The sequence below is a fragment of the Mus caroli genome, unplaced genomic scaffold, assembly GCF_978045245.1.
Source record: "Mus caroli unplaced genomic scaffold, Mus_caroli_1 scaffold_1, whole genome shotgun sequence".
Taxonomy (NCBI): domain Eukaryota; kingdom Metazoa; phylum Chordata; class Mammalia; order Rodentia; family Muridae; genus Mus; species Mus caroli.
This window is the reverse complement of record NW_028227256.1, coordinates 181,022,930-181,046,261: the sequence shown is the minus strand read 5'-3', so window position 1 is coordinate 181,046,261 and position 23,332 is coordinate 181,022,930. Positions and strand designations below refer to the sequence as shown.

At 45.4% G+C, this 23,332-nt stretch overlaps 1 protein-coding gene across 2 annotated transcripts in view; it reads left to right on the top strand.

Annotated features, from left to right (window-relative positions):
• The first annotated feature begins 10,812 nt into the window (after window positions 1-10,812).
• Disp1 (dispatched RND transporter family member 1) overlaps window positions 10,813-23,332 on the top strand; it is a 130,136-nt gene continuing 117,616 nt past the window's right edge. For both annotated transcript variants that reach the window (XM_021158768.3, XM_021158753.3), the window contains exon 1: window positions 10,813-10,996. The gene's annotated coding sequence lies outside the window, so the exon portion shown is untranslated. The remainder of the gene's footprint in view (window positions 10,997-23,332) is intronic.

Here is a 23,332-nt window from a genome sequence, read left to right as displayed (position 1 = left end):
ATTTGATGGTTAAGATCATTTGGCTACTCTTCTAGAGCAACTGGGTTCAATGTCCAGCACCAACATGGTGGCTCACAACTGTCCCTGACTCCAATCTCAAGGGACCCAATGGCCCTTTCTGACCTTTTTGGGTACTTACACACACCACACACACACACACACCACACATGTGTGCGCAGGCACAAGGTGCCCAGAGATATGTTCAGGTAAACACTAATACATGTTGTACTGGCTAGTTTTGTGTCAACTTGACACAGCTGGAGTTATCACAGAGAAAGGAGCTTCAGTTGAGGAAATGCCTCCATGAGATCCAACTGTAAGGCATTTTCTCAATTAGTGATCAAGGGGGAAAGGCCCCTTGTGGGTGGGACCATCTCTGGCCTGGTAGTCTTGGGTTCTATAAGAGAGCAGGCTGAGCAAGCCAAGGGAAGCAAGCCAGTAAAGAACATCCCTCCATGGCCTCTGCATCAGCTCCTGATTTCTGACCTGCTTGAGTTCCAGTCCTGACTTCCTTGGTGATGAACAGCAGTATGGAAGTGTAAGCTGAATAAACCCTTTCCTCCCCAGCTTGCTTCTTGGTCATGATGTTTGTGCAGGAATAGAAACCCTGACTAAGACACATGTAAAACAAATAAAATGTTAAAAAATACATTTTTAAAAGTAGGAATGTCCTTTCTCTTCTGTCCGTGAACAATTAAGAAAAGTACAAAGTGACTGAGTAACCCAATATGTTAAACGTCTCATTCCATTTGGCTAAACAATTATTTTTTTTTTCCAAAGGCATCTACGTTTCGCAATGAGACTGACTTCAGTATTTGAGACATTGTTCCATTTTGGAAATTTGGTAACTCTGAGTAATGCTATTTTCATCCTCTCCTTCTACAGAATGACTCCTGTTATAGTAGCCTGGGAAATATTCAAGAGAGAAACGGGGAGAGGAGGATGGCTGCCTCAGTGAAAGGGTTACCTTTTGAAGCTGTGGAGGCGCTGTGTCTGCTGAGCAGAGTTGTGGCTGGCTTTGCAGCTTCGTTTCTTCACAATGTGTTTTCCACGGTGAACGGTGAAAATGCTGGAGTAGGAAGTGCAATTTCTGAGTTCTAAGAGCTGAGCCCTAGCTTTTGTTTGTTTTGAGACAGGGTTTCACTAAGCAGCTTTGGCTGGCCTGGAACTCAGAGATCTGCCTCTGTCTGCATCCCAAGTGCTAGGGATAGAGATGTGTGTGCGCATGCCTGGCCAGCTTGGCTCTCTACGACTGTCAGTTGCCCGTAGTACTTTTTTTTTAATTAGGTATTTTCTTCATTTACATTTCCAGTGCTATCCCAAAAGTCCCAAATACCCTCCCTCACCCCTCCCCTACTCACCCACTCCCACTTCTTGGCCCTGGCGTTCCTCTGTACTGAGGCATATAAAGTTTGCATGACCAATGGGCCTCTTTTTCCACTGATAGCTGACTAAGCCATCTTCTGATACATATGCAGCTAGAGACACGAGCTCCGGGGGGATACTGGTTAGTTCATAATGTTGTTCCACCTATAGCGTTGCAGATCCCTTTAGCTCCTTGGGTACTTTCTCTAGCTCCTCCATTGGGGGCCCTGTGATCCATCCAATAGCTGACTGTGAGCATCCACTTCTGTGTTTTCTAGGCCCCGGCATAGTCTCACAAGAGACAGCTATATCAGGGTCCTTTCAGCAAAATCTTGCTAGTGTATGCAATGGTGTCAGCGCTTGGAGGCTGATTATGGGATGGATCCCCGGATATGGCAAGCTCTAGATGGTCCATCCTTTCCTCTCAGCTCCAAAGTTTGTCTCTGTAACTCCTTCCATGGGTGTTTTGTTCCCAATTCTAAGAAGGGGCAAAGTGTCTATACTTTGGTCTTTGTTCTTCTTGAGTTTCATGTGTTTCACAAATTGTATCTTATATCCAGCCCTTCAAAGGATAATAACAGAAAAAAAAATACAAGGATGGAAACCACGCCTTAGAAAAAGCAAGAAAGTAATCCTTCAACAAGCCCGGAGTACTTTTTAACGACACTGGCAGCTCCTTCACTGGTGTAACCCCTTCTCCTTTTGGCATCTGTTTTTCCTCACTAAACATTGGTCATTCTTCCTCTGTTAGGCTTTTGTTTTAATAACAGAAATTGGCTACATCTGCATTTCTTTTTCAGATCATCTTGATTGGATTTTGACCCCTTTTAGATAATAATAGATGTATACAGTTGAGATATTTCTTTTGTGAATTTTTATACCACCCACTGGGCTAAGAACTATTTTTCTTACATATGTACATGTATGCATACATACATATATACAAACACATGTACATGCATACTACCATGCTGGGTATTTCTATGTGTGTTCCTGGGATCAAAGTCCTCTTGCTTATAGAACAAGCATTTTGCCGACTGAGCCATCTTCCTTTTAATTACAAGTCCATTTTCTTGCAGGAATATAGTTTAACCGTTAACTATGGTCCGGTATTCTCTTGTGCACACATGTTCCTAAGTGATACTCTTTCACGTTTTTTTTCACCAGGGGAACATAAGCTGCCTAGGATCTGGCTCTAATCTTTGTTAGAACATGGTCCATGTTTTGTAGTGTTTGGGTGACTGGTGGACTAAACTTGAATGATTTTAGTAAGTCATTTTAACCCATACTCCATGTTCTTGCTTCAAAGTGTCCAGGAAATAATGGTAGCTAGGCAAGGGCTTGCTATTTTGATGGAGTTCCCTTTGTAAGCTCTCTTCATCCAGCTCAGACCCTCTCTGGGTTCCAGATGAGAAAGTGGGGTGGGGTGGTTGTTGACTTTAATTCCTGGCATTTTGGCACCCCGGCAAGGCAAACCATGGCAATCTTCTCTAACTGGGAAAGCTTTGGATAACAGATATCCAAGAAGATGCCTCAGTTTCCCACGCCCTTGAGTCGATAGGATGTTTGTTCACTCGCCACTGAACAAACGTTTACAGAGAGCTGAGTATGCTAGGTCACGGGAACAAAGGGAAGGTGGAGTTAGCCGAAGTGGGACCGGAGCCTCCGCTCTCAGGAGGGGCTGCACAGCCATAGGGTACACTGAGAAGACTAAGGCAGGATAGAAGCTGGGACCTCGTCCTCATGACTGCTTCTAAAATGAGAGGCCTGAGGTAATGATGTTAGGAAAACAGCTATGCCCTTCTCTGCTTCCAGGATCCCAATCTCCTTCTGTACTTCCTGTTGGCAAAGTCTGACTGGCAAAGGAGAAATACCTGTGGGGCTCAGTGTGGAGATGCGCTGACCCAAGAAGATGCTCGCTGTCAGCAGGGAACGGACACTAGGTCTAATGTGGACGGCAAGTGTAATTAACATGCTGTGGGTTAAAGAACTGGATACTAGACTTCCATTTGATTCCTCCAGCCTCCTTTCTGTTTAAAATAAAGGAGGGCTTGGGAGATAGGGAGAAGCAGAGAAGGGGAAGGGGGAGGGGAAGGGGCGGGGGAGGAGGGGAGGCTGAAGCTGGTGGGAAGAGGCCAGGGAGCACTGAGAACTCAAGAAGTGTTGCCAATGGGCTCCTTGGAGAGACCGCTGGCAAGGATGTGGGTGTGAGGTAGCAATCACTTAGTGTTTGCTTGGAAGGGTGGGTCCCGTGCTCCATTTTTCAGAAACGCCGCATACGTTCCTCTTACATTCTCCAGGCTCCATGCCTCCACTATCAAAATTCCACAGGACTGCAAGGAGGGATGAAAGAGGTAAGGAAATAAAGACCCTTTTATGGCTCTGTCATGCTCCTCCTCCCCCAAGGAAAATACAATTAGCTTGCACTGTATTTTCGTTTAACTTTCTGAAAGAATGGGGAGGGGAACAAAAGGAAGTGACATCTTAACAAATCAATATAGTTCTGCAGGGAAGGTGAATCTCCCCTTAAAATGGCTGAGGTTACCTGCACAATTATAAACTTATTGAAAACAATGTGGTTTTAAATGATTATTTATTGGCAATTGCCTTGTTCTTGAGCTTAAGTTTCTAGGTGACCATGTCTGCCCTGATGTCCTGGGTATGGATAAGCCTGAGAGGCACCAGAAAGAAAATAGCCTTGGGGTTCCTGCATGCGAGGGTCGTGCTCTACCACAGAGCGACATTCCTACCGCACAAATATATTTCTCCTCATCCTGAGACCCAGCACTGAACATTCGTTTTCTTCCTAGCTGTGAGCTCTCTGAGTTACAGCTGTGGGTCTATTTTAATTATCAGACCAGAGAGTGCAATTTTACCGAAGACTGGCTTGTTTTGCTAGTTTGTATTGGAATTGAGTAGGTGAAGACCCCCCGCCCCCACCCAGGAATATTCCGCTTAGCTTTGATTTCTTTTGAGAGAGTGAGTATGAAAAACAAAGTGACATTTGTATGCCGGTCACTCATATGGCAATGCCCATTGTGGTAGGACAGTCCCGGGTGTGAGAGTGCCCATTGTTGCTGAAGAAAGACAAATATGACTACAATTTCAAGTGACTAACTTGTCCTTAGGGACGCACCCACCCAGACCTTCAGCTAATGGGTACAATGCCAAGATTCCTGCTATGTGTCTCTCTTACTCTTGGAATCTCTACTGTTTTCAGTCACCAAGAGGTCAGAAACAGAAACACCTGATTGTTTTGTAAGCCGTCTCCGTGGAAACCACACCAGCTTCGTTTGAATTCCACAGGAGAACAGAGTTGATCAGGGCATTATCTTATTTCTAGTTCTAAAGATGTTTGCTTCGAGCAGAGTGTGAGGGCTGGGGAGATGGCCTAGTAGATGACGCATTTGCTACTGAAGTATGAGGGAGGACCAGTGTTTGCATTCCCACCTAAAAGCTAGGTGGGTGTGCTGGGCCACCTGTGACCCCAGAGCTTTGGAAGTAGAGACGGTATTCTTGGAGCAAGGTGGCTAGCTCACTAGCTGAAGTGGCAAGCTTAAGGATTGGAAAGGAAGTAGCCTCAGTAGATGTAGTGGAGGGTCATTATGGAAGACATTCATGCAACCTTTGGCTGACATGCACGTACGTACATATGTACATATGCACGCACACACGCGCGCACACACACACACACTCACACACACACACTGGTGCCTACCTGCACCCATACACATATGCCCAGTTCTGAGTGCCCACCACATATGCGAACACAATCTATACACTCCTGAATACCACACACACATGGGGAAAAAAAAGAGTGTAAATTGGTGTTAAAAGTGTGTGCATAGGATCTACAAACCTATATAATTTGTCCAAAATTCTTAGGTGGGGGTAGGAGATTAGGATTTGTTTAATGAGCATGGAGTTTCGTTTTGGAAAGATGAACGTGTTCTAGTAACACATGATAGCAGAGCTGGTTGGTTTTGTCACAGCTCGACACAAACTAGAGTCATCTGGAAAGAGATGACTCTATTCTCTCAATTGCGGGAACTCCTCCATCAGATTGGCCTGTAGTCTAATCTGTGGGGGCATTTTTTTGATTGATGATCGATGGAGGAGGGGCTGGCCTACGGGTGGACCAGGGTGGTGTGAGAAGATACTCGAGCCTGGGAAACACACTAGGTAGCATTTCTGTGTGGCCTCTGCTTCAGTTTTGCCCCCCGGAGTTTCTGCCTTGAGTTCCTGCCCTGACTTCCTTCATGATGGACCCTAAGTTGTAACTGAAATAAACTCTTTCCCCTGGAGCTGCTTTTAGTCATGGTGTTTATCACAGCAACAGAAAGCAAAGGCCGGCGCTGGTGGGTCACATGGTGAATGCAGTTCCTACTGCCGAGTTAAACGGCTACAATGGTGTTAGGCTTTGGAATTTGATTGTCTCCCAAAGACGGATTGGAAGTTAAAGGTTTGGTCCCCAGCGTGGTGCTATTAGGAAGCAGAGGACCATTTGGGATGTGGGATTACTGGAAGGAAGTTAGGGGATGAAGGGGATGTTGGAATTCTGGTCTCTCTCTCTCTTTGTTGTCCAGCTGGCATGGGGTGAACAGAGTTTCTCAGCCCTGCCCTCTGTCATGACACATGCCAAGTGGGATGACGAGACAAGACAAATCTTTTTTTTTTTTTTTCTACAAAAGTTTTTTTGTTGTTGTGGTTATTGGAAGATGACTAACATACATGACTAACATACATGACAAGATTATGCTGCTTATCACACACACAAAATCAGGGTATGGAAAGTCATGTTCTTAATTATTTCAATGATCTGGGCATGATAGTTCATGTGTATAATCTCAGTGTTTGAAAAGTAGATGTGGGAGGTTCGGGAGTTCACATCCAGCCTTGGGTAGAATAATGGGTTTGAGGTTAGCCTGGGCTACCAGAGATGGCTCAGCAGGTGAAAGCAGTTGCCATGCAAGTTTGACAACCTGAGTTTGCTCCCTGGAACCCACATTAAAAGTGAGATGCTGTGGCTTCCATCTGTATCCCAGTATTCCTACGGCAAGACGAGAGGCACAGGTAGAACTGGCCAGAGGCACATGGATGGGCTAGCCAGAAGTAGTGGCAGAAAGAATAAGAAAAACCTTGTACTGACCAGGTAGAGGGTAGAAACCAACTTCTGAAACTTGTCCTCTGACCTCAACACATATACTGTGTCACACATGGACCATGACACACGTGTACCCTCAAATACATGTAAGCCCATGTGTGTGCTTACACATGGAAAGAGCACTCTTAAGTTAGTTGGGAATCATTCTTCTCTTTACTCTGAAATGTTTTTGGAGCACAGAATAGTCAAGTTGTCACAGACAATACCTTGCCACTAGTGACTTTCAGTGGAGTCAAAATGATTAATTGGAGAATACGAACTCACCTTAATTACCGCCCAATCCATTGCTTCTAAGAGACAAACCCTTCTATCAAATTGTTAGTATAGCAGGAAATAGGTGGCTGATTTTGCCATAAATTATGGTGTTAATGCATGTTCAATGGAAGTGGGTATAGTTTTCAATAAACTGCTAATGTTTTTGATATTTATACTGGTGGAAAAAATACGAATAAGGCAAATTCTGTGCATGCACTGAAGCGACTGTAATGTGTGGGAATAGATCTGATAAATAATTGACCTCATTAGCTCTGTTAATTAGCTCATTTATCTATCTGAGGCAGTTTTTAAGTGCTGGAAACCTCTTCATTTTTTTTTCCTTCCCGGGTTTGGAGTAACCTGTCTGCTTTCTGATGTCTCTCGAAAGTACTTGTGGGCAGTTCTTGTAATTCTGAAGCCTAGGCAGATGCTGTTATATAGATAGAGGTAAACTCTGAAGAGGCAGGTAAGATTAAGCAGAAGACTCTTAAAGTTTTCACAGTTGCTTCCATGGACATGAAAGCACATGATCACGGTTTGGATGTAAAATGTCACCCATGGGCTCGTGTATTTGAACACTTGAGCCTCCGTTGGTGGCACTGTTTTGCAAAGTTGTGGAATCTTTAGGAGGTGGGGCCCAGGTGGAGGCAGTGGGTAAGAGGTATGCAGGCCTGGAGGACGATAGCCCAGGTCTTGAGGACCGTCCTCCAACCCTGCTTCTGGCTACAGTCTCTTGCTTCCCAATCTACAGAGACTTAAAGAAGCACCCTCACACTTCCACTCCTTCCCTCCCTCGTCAGGCCATACCATCTAACCTACCTGCTCCTATTTCCTCAGTTGCTTCTTTCAGATTTTATCTCAGCGAGAGAAAAACAATGTAGTTTTTTCAATGCAGAAGCTCAGTGAACTGGGATGATCAGGACAGGAGAGGTGCAGAGTTTGAACTGGCCCATCCCACGGCCTGCTCATGTGTTTGGTCTTAGGGAAATGACTATATCTAGCTCCGTGCTGGGGTTCAGCTCTCCCTTCAGCGTCAGGCCTGATGACATGACTCTGTCCACCCCTGTGTTTCTGTCATTGATTCTGTCAAGCCCTGTGGTCATCGTGACAGTTATCTTAAGAGATCTGACTCCCACACAGGGCACACAAGCTCCTCCTGTCCTGGACTAAGGAGAAATGTGGTCTCCTAAGCTCGGGTGGGTGCTATGGAATGAACAAGCTTCCTGTATCCTGTGAATTGCTGTCTAGTTATATATGATGGCTGGCAATGACAACCTACCGAGTATGGTAAAATGGGGTCATTTACTGGGAGGATGCAGAATTTCCATAGACTCTAAGGCCAAGAAGCACAGCTCCAACCTTGCAAGGGACTGGGAATCAAAAGGTAGGCAGGTGGGGCCTAAGGCAACCACTTCTCTGGTGAGTCTCCTCTTTCTTCATCTGTCTCCTTCAAGTCTCTAAGCCCTCCTCATTCTTGATGCCCCCTTCCACCTTTGGACATTTTACCTACGTCTCATTTAATTTTAGATTTTCATGATATTTTCATTTCAGTATGCAAATTGAGACCAACCTTCATGCAGAAGAAATTTCCCTGGCCCTGTTTGGGTTAAGTGTTAACATCTGGTCTAGTTTATGATGAGAAGGAGGATGGGCCCTTTTACTCAGGGCACATCTGGTAGGGTTTGTGAAGCAGATTATCTTAGACAAGGGCATAATCTGGACACACTCCTTAAGGTATAGATAGAAAACTGCTCTCTGGATGTTAAAATGAAAAGTTTTGGAAACATATATGGGTACTTCTTGTAATCAAAGCAAACAGGACACCTTGGATGGTGTTGCACACGTGGAGATTTAACACTCAGGAGGCAGAGGCAAGAGGATCAGTAGTTGAAGGGCATCCTGAACTCCATAGCCAGGGTGAGACCAGCCTGGGACACATGATACAGGAAGGAAAGTGAAGGAATCAGAGGGAATCAAAGGAAACTTTGATGCTTAGCAGAGGCGTTTGCTCATAGAGCTTTCTCTTTTAGGACATTGCCATGCGTGGGGTTCAGTTTGAACGGCCATCTTCTCGCTATGTGCCCCTATGCCATCCTCAAAGTTCCTGAGATGAGGAGCTGTATATATTTGATCCAGGGTGCAGCAGGTGGGTCATGAGTTCAAGGCTAGACTGCATTATACAGTGAAATCTTGTTTTAAAAGGAACAGGAAGGAAGGGGCTAGGGGAGCTTGCTATGCCAAGAGTATATTTGAAACTGCTTGTGAATAGAAAATAGTAGCAGAACCAACAGCCCTCGCTGCTGTCCCTGGAGCCTCCCCTTCCCTGGTTCCTCACTTGCTTGGCATCTCTCTTGGTTGAGGCAACCTCAGAGATTGGAGCCTTGGGGGCAGGGTTAGTAGCCACTCAGTGTGTTTCATCTGGGTGTGGTTGTTGGAGGGAAGACTGCATTCTACGCATGGCATCTTACAGATTCTTATTTTCCTCAGCGCCCTCCCTCTGATTCCTGTACTTCCCTTTCTATCTCACGTGTCCCAGGCTGGCCTCACCCTGGCTATGGAGTTCAGGATGCCCTGCAACCTCTGATGCTCTTGCTTCTTCCTCCTGAGTATTACATTTCCACACCTGCATCACCATGCCCAGTTTGTAGGATGCTGGATAGCAAACCCAGGGCCTCATGCGAGTTGGTATGTACCATAATCATTGAGCTAAAACGCCCAGTCTCGGATTTTTCTTTTCTTTGTTAGCTAGGACAGTCATTCTGGGCAACCCCAGGATCCACTGTTTTGTCTATTCTAATGGTGACTCCATTGACTCTGCTGTATGAAATTTGAAGCTAAAATATTTGGTATAAAGTTGTCTTAGTTAGGGTTCCATTGCTGTGAATAGACATTTTGACCAAGGCAAACATTTAATTGGGGCTGGCTTAGAGTTTCAGAGGTTCAGTCCATTACCGTCATGGCAGGAAACATGGCAGCATCCAGGCAGACCTGGTGCTGGAGAAGGAGCTGAGGGTTCTGCATTTTGCCTTTCTTTCATCCTGGGCAGAGCTTGAGCACTAGGAGTCCTCAAAGCCTACCCCTACAGGGACACATGTCCTCCAACAAGGCCACACCTATTCTAACAATGACACATCTCCTAATAGTATTAATCCCTGTGGGCCAAATCTACAAACCACTACAAAAGTACAGCAACATCTGGTCTTGTCTATGTTTTTTTCTTGCCTTTGAGGTCTTGGACTTTAATTGACTGTACTTCTATGCAGTTGCCTGAACAAGACAGGCTCTTACTTTCTGGTATACTGCGATGCATGTCCTTGCCTACTTTAACTCTTATTTGTTCTTTAATTCAGTCTCAACTGAAATTGTTATTTATAGTCCGTCTTCTTGCTCAACTCTACACACCATACCATTCCCACAGCTCTGCTGTGTTACACATTGTGCTTCTTGTAGGGTTACAGCCTGTCCTCCAACACACCAGGTTCAGCCACCTATCCTCAGTAAGCCAATGAAAGGACCCAAATTAATAGTTAAAAAGCAGAAAAAGAGAATTATTCAAAATTGCCACATTGTGAAGGATAAGGAGATACAAGAGTCCCCAGCCTTGACTTCAATGCCTCTCAGCTATCTTCAGAGTCCTGACATGAAAGTAGATTTTAACAGAAAACAAGAGCTAAAGATAACTAGACAGTGTGTCAAGGTGTGGTTCTCTCCGTCTACCATTTTCTTGTTTCATGAGTGATGGAGAAAAGAAACAGTCTGAATGGATTAAATAAAACCTAGTCCTTCGTGGTGTCTGATTAGCTACTGCTTTTGTTTAGCTCAACTTTCAACCAGAATGTGGGTTCAGAGGTCGGTGTCAGAGTCATCTGATCCAGCATTTGTAGACTGGCTAAGTGACAGCTAAGATGGAGACAGAGAGGAGATGCATGTGCCTCTGCACCCCAGCCCAGCTGCAGCAGCTTTGAGTAGCAGGAGGCCTGGGCACATAGCCGGAGGCGGGACTTCCGGTCCCGCTGGCGACCGCGGCCCGCGCCAGGCGGAAGCGCGGCTCCGGGCCAGGATCCGCGAGCTCCGGCTGGAGCAGAGTTCGGAGCCTCAGTGTCCCGGACGCCCGTGGTCGGTGTGGATGCTTCTCGGCGCTGCGTCCCCGCGGTTCGGGGAGGCCGAGGAGGCACGCGGGAGTCGGCGCGACGGGAGAGCAGGGATCCCGGGGTGAGGACGGCTGGCGGTGGAGGGTGGCTGTGAGGGGCTGAGGAGGCCGAGGTGACATCTTCCATGGGGGTGTGTCCGCGTCCCCAGGCTCATAGGGAAGGTGGCCCGAGATGGCCTTGGGGGGCTTGCAGGGAGACGCTCCAGAGGCAGCTCTTTTCACCCTCGGGGTTAAACATGAGAAGGACGTCTTGACCTAACTCATCTGCGAGATGAGCAGCCGAGGCTTGCATGCTCAGCATTGCTTTCTTTGCAATACATTGCTTTCTTTCTCTTAAGACTTCTCCCCTCTTCCAGTGGTCTTCGGAGGGGAAAACCCAACATTCGTAGGGAAAACCTGAACTCTTACTCACTTAGCTCCCGTTCAGGCTACCATAGGACTTTAGGTCTTTGATTCAGACAAGCAAGCCCACTGAAGTTTTCATTTTAGGCTCTTCTCCACCTTGCGGAGTTCAGGTTGTCTCACTTCCTTTGTCGTGGAGTGAACTTGTAAGTATCTGGACAAAGCTTGCACCTTCATGTTTGCACTTTATGACTTACTGTTTGCTTCTCAATGGGGTGACACATTTTTAGATGTTAAATAGATTGGATTCTTGCCACACACTGAGCACAACTAGGCAAAGCTAGAGTACTGTCACTGATGGAGGCTGGTGTATACTGATTGCTTCAAGTGTTTCCCTTCCCAAGAGTTACAGTCTTAATTTTATTCCCCGGTATTTGCCAGTACTGGTAACTTATATCTTACTTGGTGGTCTGACCTGAACTACTTGAAGAAACAAATACAAACATACAAACCAACCAGAAAGCACTGTGCATTTATCCATAACCCGGGTATCTCACTGACTTACTTGAGATTTGTGCTGCAGTGAGACAGGTTATTATAAGAAAGGTTTGTTGGGTGGCACAGCTGATGTAATGCAGACGTACCTTAAATAGTGCTTTAACATATTAATGAAGACATTGAAGGCAGTGTTCTGAAGTTATGGGGCTAACTGTTGGGTTGATTTCTCTTTGCATCTCTTCATTTCCTTTTTAAGTTGTTTATTTTTATGCGTGTGGGTGTTATTGCCTGCATGTATGTCTGGGCACCACATGTGGGCCTGTTGTTCTCAGAGACCAGAAGAGGGCATCACAGTGCCTGTCTCTAGAGTTGTGGGCTGCCTGCCATGCGGGTGCTAGGAATCAAACTGAGGTCTTCTGGAAGAGCAGCCAGTGTTCTTAATGGCTGAACCATCTCTCCAGGCCCTTTAATTTCGTTTTTTTTGAGGTAGACTTGTTGCTTATCTGATAAGGCTTAACTTTATCTAATCTTGATTTAAAACCTGTGAGCCCCCCCAGCCCCCATTCCCTTCACTTTTATAAGAGAAAAAGCTCTTGGGAATATGTGAGCCTTTATAGTTCATGGGCGGTGGAAGAGTTCATCCCGGAAAGGGAAGCATTGCTTGTCTTCTGAGGTAGGTTCCCAGCCGTGGAGCTGAGAGTCCTGTCCGAAGTCTGATTGCCTTGGATTTGGGGGATCATTGGAATGCTTATTTGTTGCTGGAAATGATTGAATAATTGCTTAGCTTTCCCCTTTAGATAAGTTCTTTGCATTCTGTATAATTTAGCTGTGTTTCACGGTCAGCTATGTTCCTGAGGACTTTCGATTAGCTGCAGAGCGTTGCTAGTTATTTGTGTGTATGGGTTCACACCTTCCTTCTATTTCTGCGGCATGCTGTGTGCCTGCTGAGGAAGAGCTGCCCAGATCATGATCATTCAAACAGCCTGCATCTGCATGCATTCCAATTTGAGTAGTTACCAATTGGTGATGTGTCAAGCAGTTGAGTTTGTTGGTTCCATGCCTTTTGGCTATTAGTTTTATTATTATCTAGTACTTTGTCAGCTACCTGCTTATCCTAGCTAGAGAGCCATTCCTGGCCACTTGATCCAGCCCAGAGGACTGGATGCTCTGGGGGAACACAGCTTTTTGGCCTAGGAGATAGCACAGCACACAGCATGGCTGACACAGACTCCATCCGTCTCTTACGCTCAGCTTTTGTCCCCCCCTCTCTCACTGAACTAGTCTCTTTTTTTCATAGTGACCACAATGACTCAGGCCTCAGTGACTCAAAGGGGATTCAGAGCCTCCACACGGACGGCAGAGTCCCGTTAAGAAGGGTGCAGTCCATTATGCTGAGGCCAAGAGGAGAAAAACTGGAGGCATCCTGCGAGTATTTGTCTTTGAGAAAGAGCTGATCATTTTTATAGGGAAATTTGTGTATAACTTGCTAATGGTGTATGTTTTATACTTGGCATAAAATATACCAAGGTGTCCACTTAAGAAGTGGACAGCATTCTATACTATTACCAAATGTTCATTGCTATTGGGAGTTCCAGGTGTTACTGCAATTTAAGAGACGTATCCTTTTCCTGTGTTGTCAGTTTGTATAGGAACTCTGCATTGATCTTATTCCCTGTATTGGTATTACTAATTTTTTAAAAAAAGATTTATTTTGTTTATATGAGCACACTGTAGCTGTCTTCAGACACACCAGAAGAGATCCCATTACAGATGGCTGTGAGCCACCATGTGGTTGCTGGGATTTGAACTCAGGACCTCTGGAAGAGCAGCCAGTGCTCTTACCCGCTGAGCCGTCTCTCCATCCCAGTATGACTGATGTTTAAACTGACTTCTTTTACACATATTTTTATCTCCTTATGGTAGGAAGGTTTTTTTCTTGTGGAATATTTTTGTATCATTTTTCCTTGTTGTGGAATATTTTTGTATCTATTTTCTTACTCATTTGCAAATGATGATTTTTAGCTTGGTTTTCTGTGCTTATACTACGCCTTAAAGCTTGTGTTGAGTCAGGGCTGATTTGGGTCGATGCTAGTGATTAATCATTAATGATCATAGTGAGATAATAGCATTGTTAATGTGTTGGTATTGCATTCTTAGAAATAGCAAACTGAGCATTTCTTTAACATGTTGTCATAGTTGAACAGTTAGAAAGATGGAGATGTTTATCAACTGACTTTAAGAAGTACCCGTTTGGCTTTTGCTGTTTTAGTGTATCAGTTAGGGTTCCTCAGAAAAAAAGTGGATGAGTGCATCGCCAGTGTGTATTATTATTATATTTAAAGATTTATTTTAAGGGAGCTAGAGAAATGGCTCAGTGACTAGCAGCACTGGCTGTGTAGCTCTGAGGATCAGAGTTCTGATCCCAGCACCCATGTAATCCCAGCTCCAAGTGGGACAGAGGATTCCTAGGGCTTGCTGGCTTCCAGCCTAGCCAAGAGAGTCTAGGCCACGTTCAAGGGGAGACCCTGCCTCAGGGGACTAGGCAGGAGAGCAGTTGAGGAGGGCACTGATTCGTCAAGTTTTAGGGAGTGACAGGTTCAGGCTGGAAATTCTGCGGTTGATTCTGTAGTCGAATTGTTGACATGTTCATTTAGGCCACATAGTGCTGTGTACAATCAATAGAGCGTGAAGAATTTTCACAAGTATAAGCTAATTATCCCATCATTCACGGGATATTCCAAGAGGCCTTAAAAATGGGGATCATAAGGACCAAGAGGAGTTCAGAGTTTTCTTTGAGGCAGAAATTGGCAGTGAAGACACAGGTGCTAAGGGAACCCTGAAACTATAAGCCTCGTAGGGCAGGGATTTGGAAAGCCTCTCCCACAGATTGAGACTCTGGGGCATTGTAGGATCTAAATGGGTCTTTGACAAGGTTGTCAGATATTGGGCATTATTTTGAGCAGAATTGTGGTAGTAACACCAAGGCCACTGGCGGGTCACCTGTCGTCCAGGACTGTGAAGAGAAACATTTCCAGCCTGTTTGATTTCTTGTCCTGGCTTCCCTCAGTGATGAGCTGTGTGTGATTGAGACTGTAAGTCGCCCCCCCCCCCCACCTCCCCCCAGGTTGCTTCTACCCAGTGCTTTATCACAGCACTAGAAAGCAAACTCAGACAGTAGATAGTCACATTGTACTCCTGGAGAGGGTAAGTCTGTTGTCTAACCCTGTGGTACAATGAATGCTGGAGCAGAGTCTAAAGTCCTCTCCCAAGTGAGGATACACTGTTTCCTCTTTTCAAAGACAGGTTACATTGTGAGTACTGAGAGAGAAAGAGAGAGAGAGAGAGAGAGAGAGAGAGAGAGAGAGAGAGAGAGAGAGAGAGAGAGAGAGAGAGAGAGAGATTTGTATTTCATCTGTGCATAAGTTGTAGTCCTCTTGTTTTATTCCATGGGTATCACTATAAACTTTTTCTTAGATGTTGTTAGCTGATAATTGATCAGTTTTTCCAAGGATGCTACTTTAATTAGTGTAGTTGAAAGAAGTATATACTTTGGACATGCTTGCCCTGTGTGTAAAGTGAGGTGGCACCTAGCACGGGGCCTACTCACATAAAAATTCATTCTCACTGGAATGTGAGGCTGGAACACTTCACATCTTAGAGTGTGCTGCAGGGCAGGGCTGGGATCCAAACCCTGATTAAAATCACCCAGCTCTTTTTTTTTTTTTCCCTCTGCTCTGCAACCACAAGTTATTGCTGGCTGAAAAGGATAATAATGAATTAATTTTCATCTACCGAGAAAAAAATTATTTTAGACAGCTTTATTCCTTTTAAATTAGATAAAAAGGCCACTTTGCAATGAGAGCGAATCAGTGGATCATCCCAGAAGCCTGTGCAGTGATGCTGGTGGCTGCCGCCGACAGTGACAGTTTGCTCCCCCCATAAGTAGAAGGATGTGGGGGGACTGAGGATTCAGACATTAAGAGTCTATGCGTCGTCAAGGCTTAGGTTTTAGAGAGAGGGGCTTCATTTGCAGATGTTGCTTAGGTTCTTATGATTTGGAGTCAAGAGCATTGACTTGGCCTGTCTGTAGTGAGCAGACACAAAACTCCACAGCTTCACATGGATTATAAACATGTCCTGCCACTGGGTGATAGCCCTAGTCCTCATTGGTTAAATTAACAATAATTTGAAGGGATGGAGAGATGGCTGAGGGTTAAGAGGGTGTGTACTATGGTTCTCTCAGAGACCCAGGTTCAGTGCCCAGCACCCACATGGCCGCTCACAACGGCCTGTCACTCCAGCTCCAGGAGATCCAGCGTTCTCTTCTGGTTTCCTCACACACATTCACACACATACTCATAATAAAAAAACAATCTTTAAAAGCATCCTTCAACGGCCAAGTGTAACACTTAGGATTACTTGCAGTCAGCACTCAGGTAGAACATGGAACCTCGAGGAGCTAAGGCATTTTGAATTGCTCATGTTTAATGTCTTGTCACCCTGTCCTTCCCCCTTCCCCGTGCAAGTAAGGGATTTGAGAGATGGATTGAAGTACTGTACTTACCCAATAGTTGGCTCTTTTTGGTTTCTTTTGACTGTCCTAGGGTTGATTTACCCAAATGATTTTTTCTTCTGATAGCTTTAGCAACGGCGTAATGAGAAATGTGCCCCTTCCTACCATAGGCTGATGATGAGTAAGCTGAGCTCTGGCCTCTACTGAATAGTAACCATCTAAACAGTGACTCACTTTGTGGCTTCCATGATTCTGTGTTTGCTGGCTGTGTGAGGGACGGGCGGGTGTTAGAAAGTGAGCAACTGTAATATAACTTATTAACTATTGTGTAGGTGCTGTGCATTTTCTTATCTGTTTTATAGTAGGTTTTATTTTAATTAGAAGACTACTAAGAGCTGTTAACTGCGTAGCACGTGCTGATCACTGGGTTTCCATCCACCATGGCTCATTCAGTCGTTACTACAGTCCCAGTAAGAGCCGTTACCCCAGCTTTACAGACACGGAAACTGAGGTTCGTGGAGGGTGAATGGCTTACCCAGGCTACACAGTCATTGCTGGAACTGGGATTTGAATCCAGGCAACCAGAAGTCCAGGATTTAGCTACTTACAACTCTGCTATTCATTGAGCGGATGCCTTTAGTCGTATGCATTATACCGTCTTACTGAAGACTTTCCTATAAAATCCCCCTGCCATTTCCGATAGAATCTGGGTTGCAGGCAGGACTTTCCATTTCTATTGTAATAAAAGCTCACCTTGGTTTCTGAGCATCCCCCCCCAGGCTGAGAAGACCCATTGCATGGATGACTGCCTGTGCTTTCCATTTGGTGAGGGTGGTCTTCTCTTCCTCTAGGAGAGTTTTCTGGAGATACTCCACTTTGGGGGTTGCAATTTGTCATATATACATATAGAAATCAAGTTTTGTTTTAAATATACATGTAGATGGTAGAGTTGTAGAGCATCCTGTGAAGCAGAGGAAAAAACGTTGATTTAAAGATGGCCATGAGAAGGGAAAAGGGTAGTCTGTGTGCGGATTGTTGAGTTCAGGCTTCTTCATTGTGCCTTCACAGCCAGCCTCTGTGCACCACTACTGGGGCACACTTGACCTACAGTGCTGTTGCTAGACTGACTCTTTTATAAAGTAAAATAATGTCCAGAGGCCTGGAGATGGCTTCGTGGGTAAGGTGCAGGATGTGCATTCTTACCACCCGTGGTCAGACCCTTGAGCCCACGTCCAGACAGAGGGAGAGAAACAGCTTCACATGGCTCTCTCCTCTGACCTCTGCACAGGTGGGGTCTCTCCCCCCTTTCTCTTTTACACACACGCACATGAGCGCGTGTGCACACACACAGCGAGAGAGACACTCAGAGAGAAGAGAAACACAGAGGCACAGAGAGACAGGCAGACAGAATAACTTAATAAAGTAATATTCTTACAGTATACTATTTTCTTGTCTTGTATTTTGAGTTTGTGTCTTTGTTCTTAGTTTTGACAAATTTTAATTAACTGAGGTGAGTTGCACATCACTAATACAAATTCATCGGGGAACCGCGCTTTGTTGGCTAGCACATAGGCTAGTAACTGAGTCTTATATGCAGTATTAATCTTGCCACAGAAGGGTCTTTTATGACACATTGAACTTAATCTGAAAATCTAAACAATTTAAGATTTATTTTTTATTTGTATGCATGTTTGCCTGCTTGTTTATTTATTGTATATGAGTACACTGTAGCTGTCTTCAGACACACCAGAAGAGGGCATCAGATCCCATTACAGATGGTTGTGAGCACCATGTGGTTGCTGGGAATTGAACTCAGGACCTCTGGAAGAACAGTCAGTGCTCTTAACCACTGAGCCATCTCTCCAGCCCCATCTGCCTGCTTGTATGTATGTGTATCATGTGTGTAGCTTTCACTGGCACTGGTACGCATGAAGGCTGGAAGGGAACATCAGATCAGCTGGAACTGGAGCTACAGATGGCTGTAAACTGCCACGTGGGCTGGGCACAGAACCTGGGACTTTCAGAAGAGTAGCAGCTGTTCTTAATTGCTGAATCATGTCTCAGCCCAAGTCTAAATATTTAAGTGTAGTTTTTTTGGAAACAGGTGATAAACTTGATGTGAGATGCTTTTGTTTAGGAACTTCTCAATCCTGAATAACAAGTGTGCGGAGAGTCAAGGAGACATATGTGTGACTGAGTTTTGTGTAAAGCTCGTGATAGTAATAGAATGGAGAGTTTGAAGCATAACATAATGTTTTTACAACACACTACAGTGTTGTCAATGAAGTCGGGAAAAGACAGTTATGCACCTTTGTGCATCAGTCCTGGGTATAATGTGTGCTTGCATATTAATATAAACCTGAGTTTTATCCTTTTTATAAAGGCAGAACCCCCAAAGTAGGTAGATGTCTGTGGCTAGAAGTAATGTAAGCACAACTGGAAGTAAACTTCCCTCCCCTCCCCTCCCTTCCCCTTCCCTCCCCTCTCCTTCTCTCCCCTCCTATTCCCTCCTCTCCTCACCTCTCCTCTCTCCTCCCCTTCCCCTCCCCTCCTCTCTCTTCCTCTCCTCTTCCTCTCCTCTCCCTTCCCCTCCCCTCCTCTCCCTTCCTTTCTCCTCATTTTCCCTCCCCTCTTCCTTCCTTCCCTCTCCCCTCCCCTGTTTTTTCTTTCCTCTTCCTTTTCTCTGTTTATTCTCCTTCAGTTCTTCCAGGAGTTTTCTGGTCCCCTCAGCCCCCTTTTAGTTTATTTCAAGGATGTCAATATTCATAAAATCTAGATGTAAAGACAACCTTTGTTTCTCATCTTGAAGCTCAAGCTCCCGTTCCAGGAAGGGAGGAGAGAGAGAGAGGCACGGAAGGCTGGGGATTGAAGAGGATCTGAGGCGACACAGCCAGATAAAACATATTTTACTCACTTTGAATGATGGTTGCCACACAGACTGTTAGGCAAGGAGAGGCTGGCAGGCACCCAGACACAAGCTAGCACATGGACCACACATAGGTGGGCATAGGCGCACAGGCAGACTGGTGCACAGGCCACACAGAGGTAGATATTCAGGCCTTACAGGCAGACATACACAGGCATGCTGGCAAAGATCAAAGCACTTGGCTCTGACCTCAAGGCCATATTTATCCAGAATCACATAAAAGTAGCCTCTGCCAGGAATTGTTTTATAACAGATTACACTACCGTTTGCTCTTGGGTTTTCCAGACACTTGTGTGAGCCCCCCCCCTCCCATTTTTGCTGAGTCATAGCTCCCTAGATATCCAGTGCTCATGATATCCCTAGATATCTTTGCCCATGCTGGATTATCTGTATCAGCACCACGCTGTCTACACAAAATGGCTCTTGCAGCCCTCTGTTCCCTACTCCAATGAACAGTAAGATCGACTTCCTATGCTGCCACCCATTTTTATTATAATTCTCCAGACTGCATCTTTTAGCCTCAGAAATAGCAGTATTTAGATTTAGCTGTTGGCATTCAACCTGATTCTTCTCCTGACCATTCTTCCATGCATTTGTCTGTAAGACAAATTGCTTCTGCGTTTACTCAGCTGTGGAGCTTTATGTGGGATGGTTTCTGGCTTTGCACCATGTATACACCCTTAGGTTTTGCCTCCTCTCACCAATTTTCAATACCCACCCCCCCGAATTCTCACCTGCAGATGCCAGCAGGGCATGTTGGCTTTATTATGATGCCCAGGCTGTCCTTAGTTCTACTTTGTAGCCCAGGGAGGGCTCAAGCTGGTACCAAGAAACCCCATTCCTCCCACTTGCCTCTGCCTCTTCATCAGCTACGGAGGCGACAGAGGTGTAGCTTTCAGAAGCTTGAAGATCCCTTTAGTCTTTTATGAACCTCAATTCAGGTAAAGAGGTTAGCACTAGAGGTCTCCTTTACAGGGACTCAGGTAACTCCAATAGTGCCATTAGCGTGGCTTAGGACATTGGCGTTGCAGTGCTTAAGGTGATCTCCTTTTGGACAAACTGTGAACAGTACCATCTGACCTGCGAATGGGGTTCGGTCACTCTAGGGGATTTTAGTCTTTGGTCCTCGTGGTATTTTTAAATAAGCATTATGTGGCTCTTTGGTCAGAAAAATGTTACCAAGAATCCGACATAGCACGGAGGCCACGGGAGAGCAGAGCAGCTAGGCGTGGGTCAGGGCACTCACTGGAGCCATTCCTAGAAAGCCCCTGGGTGCAGCCGCCCTCAGCACAGCTCCTCACTCACCTTTGCCACTTGAGTTCCCTTAGGTTTTTTGTTGTTGTTTTTGTTTGTTTGTTTGTTTTCAGGGAAAACTCAGGTAAATCAGTGGCTTCCATGAGGGAAAGTGCAGGATGAGCTGATGAAGCAGACTTGGGTTCATTGAAAGCAGAGAGGGGCTTAGGGTGGATTAAAGCACTCCTGAGAGTGTGGGCAGCCCTCCAGGTGTTCTGGTGGGGACTGCGTGTGGGATTCTGGAAGCGTCCATAATCCATGATTCAGGGGACTTCGATTGCCTCTCCTTTTTGTCTCTTCAGTAACTGAGATTGCAGAGGCCCTGGAGATTGATAGGACGATAATCGGGAAAGCAGACCAGGAGCCCACTGGGGTGCACATGGGTTTACCATATGGCTTTTACTGTAATGGGGTTTCTGGTGAAATTGCTGGAAAATTACACCTGAAAGAAATGTTGTTAGTTGTATTAAAATTCTTGATTCTCAGAGGCAAGAGGCTTCAACCAGACTCCCTAGTGAGGTTCCTTTCCCTTCCAGTTTCCCCGAAATTCTATGTCTTTCTAGTCTGTCCCATGCTCAGTGTGGGGTTATGGGCATTTGTCACTAGATGTGTGTCTTCTCATGGTTTCTAACCTTGGAACATTTATTGTAGTTTATTTCTGATCCTACCATATGTTGAAAAAAAGAGATTTAACTCAGCATTTAAAATGGTTTTACTAGAGAGTTTCATTATTTTTGTCCTTTTTACCCCTGACTCTGTCTCATTCCTCTCCCACCCAGCATGCTCCCTCACTTTCCTGTCTGTTTTGTTCTCTTGTGACCCACCGGGTTTGATCAGGGCTGCTTGTGTGAGGACGGGCGAGGGGGTATTCACGGAGGCATGGGCTGTTTACCAGTGGCTACACCACTGAAGAGAAAGATTGCCCTCTTCAGTCAGTAGGGACCTGCCAGTAGCTCTTCAGGTAAGGGTGGGGCCTCAGGACTTCCCCACAGCCTGGTGGGTGTTGACAAGGTGCTCAGCAGGTAGCCCACCAACCTCAGCTGCCTTGGGCTCCTGAGGGCCCCACCCTTGTGTCTGAAACAGTGTTTTAGAGCACCCTCCTGCATCTTCAGGTTCTCAGACTTCCCACTCTCTCCATTTTCTCTCCCATGTTTCTCCCAGAGCCTTGGAGGAAGCAACAGCGATGTCCCATTCACTACTAAGCCCTCAAAACTCGCTTATTCTCAGTACTCTGACAGTTATGAGTCTCCTTATTAACTAATGCCCACTGCAAATAAAATCTCCCTCACTAAGGCTGAGGTCAGCATTGGCCTGTGACCATAATCATAAATATTTAGGAAGTAGTTTTATACCATGTTCACTTCAGTAGGTTCCCCCACTAGGGCCTATGACCCCACTAGGACCTTTGACCTTGACAGCATGGGCTTTTAGTGAGGTCTGTGATTATTGTGGTTTAAATAGGTTTGGCCCCCATAGACTCCTGTATTTTGAATGGTTGGCCATAGGGAGTGGCACTGTTAGGAACTGTGGCATTGTTGGAGGAAGTGTGCCACTGTGGAGGTGAGCTTTGAGTCACAAATGCTCAAGCTATACTCAGTATGGTACACAGTTGCTGCTGCTGCCTGTGTGTCAAGATGTAGAACTCTCAGCTTCTTCAGCACCTTGTCTGCCTGTATGCTGCCATGACAACAATGGACTAAACGTTTGACACTAAGGCAGTCCCAATTGAATGGTTTCCTTTATAAGAGTTGCCTGGTTGAGGCTAGAGAGATGGCTTAGCGGTTAAGAGCACCTACTGCTCTTCTGAAGTTCTGAGTTCAAGTCCCAGCAACCAAATAGTGGCTCACAACCATCCGTAATGAGATCTGATGCCCTCTTCTGGGGTATCTGAAGACAGTTACAGTGTACTTAATTATAATAATAAATAAATCTTAAAAAAAAAAAAGAGTTGCCAGGTCATGGTGTCTCTTCACAGCTATAGGAACCCTAAGACACAGTTCTAGGCTGGATTTTCTCCTGTGGACTGGGCCTCACATCCATTCAGAAAGCCGTTGATTACCCCTCAGCAGCCATGCCACCACCGATGCATGACTGCCATCTAGGTTTGGTGGGCAACCAAGAGCAATGGTATCTGCCTGTGTTCCTTAGGTGGCCTCGGGAGCCTTTCTGACCAGCAATTTCCGGAGAAGCAAGGATCCAATACTCTGCACTGTGACCCAACATGTTAGGCATCTCCAATCATGTGCTCACATGCTAGAAACAAGGCTACCTTGTCCTCTGCTTCCTTGGAGTTTTCAGTATTGAACCAAGGTAGTGGAGTAGTGGTGTGTGAGAAGGCTTTTCACTTACTGTACCTGGAACATTCGAGTACCTGGAAAACTGTTTTCATTGAGAGACACAAAATAAACATGCTGGAGGAAGGGACTCCTCATGACTTCCAAAAGAACTTTTGAAAACATCCCTGGCGGAACTTTACCGACTTCCTTATTAAGGAAGACGAGAAGAGCAGTCTGAAGGCAGACCTTTAAAGGGAAGCAGTGTTGTTTCCTGTGCATCCTGTTCTGAGGTGAACAGGCTCCATGATTTATTTTGGTACTGAGAGCCTGGGTTTTGAAGCTCAGGTGGAGCAAATGCTCTGAAGAATGTTTATGACATTAAGACTGGAGTTACCACGGATGTGTCAGAACTTATTTGTATTGGAATTTTGCAGTTTGTTCCGAGGATTTAGCTTCTTAATGAAGCTTTTAAAATATGATAACCTTACTTCACGAATTCCCTATAAATGATATTTTTAATATATTTCTGGAGGCATTTTAGGCTCAAAAT